A 6,302-nucleotide genomic window follows, 5' to 3' on the forward strand; every position below is an offset into this window, starting at 1 on the left:
ACGGGAAAGGAAGAGTGGTCAGCACGTCTACTGCTCTAGTAGCTGATGAACAACAACAACAACCACAATATCAACATCAATCTCAACAGTCAGAAAGAATGGTACAGTCTTCCAAGGTTGAAGATAATGTGATAGTAGCAGAATTTGATTCTCCTACTACAAATCAATCAGGAGATGATTATTATTCCTTGGAAGAACTGGAGCAATTGGAGGATGAGTCAATGGCCCTGATTGTCAAGAGATTCTCAAATGTCAGATTCAAAAGGAATCCCAAGTTCAAGTACAAGTCCAACTACAACAGATTCCAGAAAGGTGGATCTTCATCCTCTAACACCAGCAGTGGTGGGTATAAAACAGGGATGGTTGATCGAAGCACCATTCGATGCTTCAACTGTAATGAGTTGGGACACTTTGCCACAGAATGCAGGAAGCCAAAACAAGCTAGGAAGAACTCTTATGATTCTAATCAGAAGAGTAAATCTGAAAGGGCGTACCTGGCAAAGGGAAGAAGCTGGGATGATACTGACAGTGAAGATGAAGAAGTTGGGAATCTTGCTCTCATGGCTAGTGATGCAAGCACCTCATCGTCAAGAAAAGAGGTAAAACTTTCTGATGCTGAAATGGTTTATCATCTAAGAGGTAACTTAGATTGTGCTCGTCGTGATAATGAATTGTTAAATCAACAAATCAAAGACCTTGAGAAAGAGGTCAATGAATTAAGACTTGTGCACATTAATCAAGATAAACTAAAAGAACAAGTATCTTTTCTAGAGAATAGAGTTGACTGTTATAGACAACTCGAAACTATTCTCAAAGACAAGATCACCGGTCTTGAGGCTAAGGTTAAAGCTTACTTTAATTCTTGTTCGAAGTCCAAAGAGTTTTACAATAAGCAAGCTGTTAATCAAACACATGGAATAGGTTATGATTACAATGCTGCTATTGGAAAATTAGGCATAAACTCCCCTCCTCATGTATGTGCTAAAGGCAGGGAAGTACCACATGTGCTTAAGGGTGTTGATGAACCCCTCTATAAAGAATCAATTGCTGAATCATTTGATGAGACCTCTTTTATTATTCAAGAAGAAATCCGTGCTGAAGATAATGCTTATGAGAAAGCTGTCTCCAAGTCAAGTGTGTCAAAAGTTCCAGTCAAGGTTGTGAAATCAACTGAGACTAACTCAGACACACATGAGTTGGATAGAACAGATGCCATGTCTACCATGCATAAGTTGCCTATTGTTAATCCTTCTCATAAAGCATGTGGTGTTCCTGATTGTATGTCTTGTGCTTTTAATCTGTTGTTTGCTTATTTTAATGGTAAGCATGTTTCTAATGATAAGACTACTCCTCGTCAGCATGTGAATAATAGAAAGCATGATAGGTCTAAGACTGCTAGTCCTCCTAAAGCTAGAAAGGAGACATTTGTGCCTAAGCCTAAACATAAACTTGATAAGGCTGTTTTAAAGGTCAAATGTTCAGTCATTGAGAATGTTGAGAATAGTGAAATTAAGAATGTTGTTTTGCCTGATAAAGGCCAATTTTACAAGTATGCCGGACCCAGCCAAGCTTGGGTTCCGAAGAAGTTCTAATCCATTTGTATTGCAGGGCATTAAACAGGTACAACCGGTAGTGTGGATTCTTGACAGCGGATCGTCAAGACATATGACCGGAGATAGAGCCCTGCTATCAAATGTGGTTGAGAAAGCTGGCCCAGTGGTTACCTTTGGAGATAACAGCAAAGGTTTAACGGAGGGATATGGCTGTTTGCAAGCTGGAAATGTTATCATTGAAAATGTATATATTGTGCAAGGACTTGAACACAATCTGCTTAGCATTAGTCAGTTCTGTGACAACGGCTACAATGTTTTATTCGACAAGCTGAAGTGTCAGATTCTGCACAAGAAAAGTGAAAAACCCTCCTTAATGGGAATCCGGAAAGGAAATCTGTTCGTAGCTGACATGAACTCTGGAAGCAATCTTGAAGTCAATTGTTTCTATGCAAAGGCATCGTCAGATGAGAGTTGGCTATGGCACAAGAGACTTTCCCATCTCAATTTCAAAACAATGAATTCTCTTGTCAAAAGAGAATTGGTAAGAGGTTTGCCTCAGCTGGAATTCTCTCCAAAAGGACTATGTGAGGCTTGCCAGAAAGGAAAGTCAAAGAAAGCAAGTCACAAAGGCACTGACACATCTTCCATAACTGCTGTTCTGCAATTATTGCACATGGATTTATTTGGTCCAGTTAATATCCTTTCTATGTCAAAGAAGTGTTACTGTCTTGTGATAGTTGATGACTATTCCAAGTATACGTGGGTTTTATTTCTTCACTCTAAGGATGAAACACCACAAGTTGTGATTGATCATATCAAGATGATTGAGTTAGATTCTAACATCCCTGTTAGAGCAATAAGGTCAGATAATGGGACAGAATTCAAGAATACACTTCTCAATGGATTCTGTACAGACAAAGGGATTACCAGACAATTTTCAGCTCCTAGAACCCCTCAGGAAAATGGAGTGGTAGAAAGGAAGAATCGTACATTGATTGAAGCTGCAAGAACGATGTTAAATGAATCAGGTCTTCCAATGTACTTTTGGGCTGAAGCTGTCAATACTGCATGTTATACTCAGAATCGAACTCTAATCAACAAAGACTTCATGAAAACTCCTTATGAGATTTTGAATGAACAGAAACCTTCTATCAAATACTTTCATGTATTTGGTGCCAGATGCTTCGTGCTCAAGGATGGAGATGATCGTCGTGGTAAGTTCGAGGCAAAGGCATATGAGGGTATTTTTGTTGGATATGGAAGAAGATCATATAGAGTATATATCATTGATCAACACAAAGTAACTGAAAGTGTCAATGTTACATTTGATGACACTAAACTCCCTAGTATCCAAACTGAAGATCCTTCTGAGAAACTGAAGTTTGATGATACGTCAGATTCAGAATCAGAACATGGTCAAGAACCTGAGGTTGTTGCTGGTGAAGAACCTGTTAATCCTGATGATACTCAAGGTAATAGTGATGGAAACTTTGGCAACAATGGAGATACCACTGCTACTGACGGAGAATCATCAAGTCAACATGGCAACAACTCGGGGGGAGATGCTGAAGGATCATCTAGTAGGACACAACATCACAATGAATTTCAAGGCGAATCATCAAGATCACATCTTCCAAGACAGACAGTCTGGAATAAAGCTCACCCTTTTGAGTTGATTATTGGTGATCCAGATGTTGGAGTCAGAACTAGACGTGCTACTCAAAATGAGTGTCTGTTCTCAGGATTTCTTTCTGGGATGGAACCTAAGAAAATTGAAGAAGCACTGTCTGATCCAGATTGGGTGATTGCTATGCAAGATGAACTCAATCAGTTTGAAAGTCAACAAGTCTGGAAACTGGTACCTAGGCCTGTACACAAGAAAGCTGTTGGTACTAGGTGGGTATTCAGGAATAAACTAGATGAAGATGGTGTGGTTACAAGAAACAAGGCAAGACTGGTAGCTAAAGGGTATTCTCAAGCTGAAGGTATTGATTATGATGAAACCTATGCTCCAGTGGCTAGACTTGAGGCCATCAGGATATTTCTGGCATTCGCAGCATTTTCAAACTTTAAAGTTTATCAAATGGATGTCAAGAGCGCCTTTCTGAATGGAAAGCTGGATGAAGAGGTATATGTAGAGCAACCTCCTGGTTTTGAAGATCCAGATCATTTGGATTTTATTTTCTTTCTTTTCAAAGCTATCTATGGGCTAAAACAGTCTCCAAGAAAATGGTATGACACTCTCTCTGAATTTCTTATTGAAAATAGCTTTATTAGAGGTGTCATAGACAAAACTCTCTTTTCTAAAAAACATAAGAATGATACTATATTAGTCCAAGTCTATGTGGATGATATAATATTTGGGTCTACTAATGATAATCTCTGTAAGAGATTTGCTAAGTTAATGCACAGCAAGTTTGAAATGAGCATGATGGGAGAGCTGAAGTTCTTTCTTGGATTACAAGTAAATCAAAGGTTAGATGGAACATTTATTTGTCAATCCAAGTATCTCAAAGAACTCCTCAAAAAGTACAATCTAGAGGATTCTGCATCAGCAAGGACTCCATCAACTACAGCTGTCAAGCTTGGACCATGTGAAAACTCCATTAAGGTAGATGTCACAAGCTACAGAGGTATGATTGGCTCGTTACTCTATCTTACTGCAAGTAGACCAGATATTATGTATTCTACATGCTTATGTGCAAGGTTCCAAGCGGATCCTAGAGATATTCATCTCGTTGCTGTTAAACGAATCTTAAGATATCTTAAGGGAATACCAAATCTAGGTATTTGGTACCCTAAAGAATCTGGTTTTAACCTTGTTGGATATACAGATTCAGATTATGCAGGAAGTGTTGTTGATAGGAAAAGCACCTCAGGAAGTTGTCAATTCCTAGGAAGCAGACTAGTCTCATGGTACAGCAAGAAACAGCAAACAGTTTCCAACTCAACGGCCGAGGCTGAATATATTGTTGCTGGAAGCTGCTGTGCTCAGATCTTGTGGATTAGGAACCAACTACGAGACTATGGCTCTGTATTGAACAAGATTCCTATTTTATGTGACAACACAAGTGCAATAGCCATTACCAACAACCCTGTGCAGCACTCGAGGACAAAGCACATTGACATCAGGTATCATTTTATTAGAGAGCACGTCATGAATGGTACTGTTGAACTATTTTTTGTTCCAACAGAAGAACAAATAGCAGATATTTTCACTAAACCACTTGACGAATCCACATTTACCGGATTAGTTGGTAAATTGGGCATGTTGAATAGTTTTAGTGATTAATTTAGTTAATATCTGGGATCTGTTCTTGAATGAATTTACAAATGAATTTTTCATAAATGAAAAATTCATTTGCAAATTTATTTTATCATTGTATCATATTTCTTGCTTATTTCTATGTAATATATATTATCTTATCTATTGTTATTTTCCCTTCTTGTTAATTTAAAATATCTCAGAATATTATATTTCCTCTAAAAATATTTTTCTATGAATTTTATTTGCTAAAATTCAAGAGAAATCTATTTTTGGAATAAAAATAATAAATTCTGATATATTGTCTTTGTTTCTGTAAAAAATTTAAGTGTTTATTTCAGTTTTACTATTTTGTAATATAGTTTCAGTACATAAATAGAAGTCTGTTCCTTTTATTTTATTTTATTTTGTTTTCTACTGCAATGACAATCGGCAAGACAATTGAATTGTCTTGCTGAAAATCATTTCAGTACTTATATATATATATACTTATTTTCATATTAATTCTGTGTGAAATCCTTTTATTTCCAGAATGACAATCGGCAAGACAATTGAAATTGTCTTGCTGAAAGTCATTTGCAAATATAATTGTCATTTCAGTGTTTTTCAGTATAGTTTTATACTGGCAAGACAATCGGTATGACTATTGATTGTCTTGCCAGTTATAAATATTATATATATCTATTTTATTTTATTTTGCCTGGTATGACAATCGGTATGACTATCAGATTGTCATACCAGTTATAATTTTAATACTTATTCTATTGTATTTCTTTTCCTTCTTTTGCCTGGTATGACAATCGGTATGACAATCCCGGATTGTCATACCAGCTGTTATATAAAGGCGTTTGGTGTATTGTTTTTAAACCATTTCATCAGTTCAGTTCATTTCAAAAAAATCTAACAGTTTTTATCTCTTAATTTTCTCTCTTCTCTCTCTTCGAACCAAACCATCAATCTGAGTATTTCCTTGCTCGAGTTTTTACTCAGCTTACTATTTCATCACTTTGTGATATATACATACAAGTATATATATACAAAGGTGCTGTTGAATATTTTATTAAAAATTTTTTATAAAAATCAGTTTGCCCCTTCAAATTCCATTTGTGTTGTTGATTTTGAACTTTTTATTTTTAATTTTTAATTTCTGATTTGTGTCTTTTGGCTTATTAAAACTGTGTTTGTGAGTTAAAAAAAAAAAAATTCTAACGAGATACATTTCTGTCTAAATTTTTCGATTATAATTAATTTAATTCGAATTATTAAATTAATTTAATTAATTCGAATTTTCTTAATATTATTCTTAAAATTTTGAAAAGCGTGTGTCTTATTATTATTTTAAATGGCTCTCAATTTCCAAATTGTCGCGCATAATCAGGTTGGTTATTTTAATCCGGAAAAATGTGATGTTGAAAAATTTAAGCCTTGGATTAGATTTTTAAATGACCATTCGATTGTTAGCTCTGCTATTAAATCAAATGTGA

This window comes from Apium graveolens, chromosome 7 (assembly GCF_009905375.1).
Source record: "Apium graveolens cultivar Ventura chromosome 7, ASM990537v1, whole genome shotgun sequence".
Classification (NCBI taxonomy): Eukaryota; Viridiplantae; Streptophyta; class Magnoliopsida; order Apiales; family Apiaceae; genus Apium; species Apium graveolens.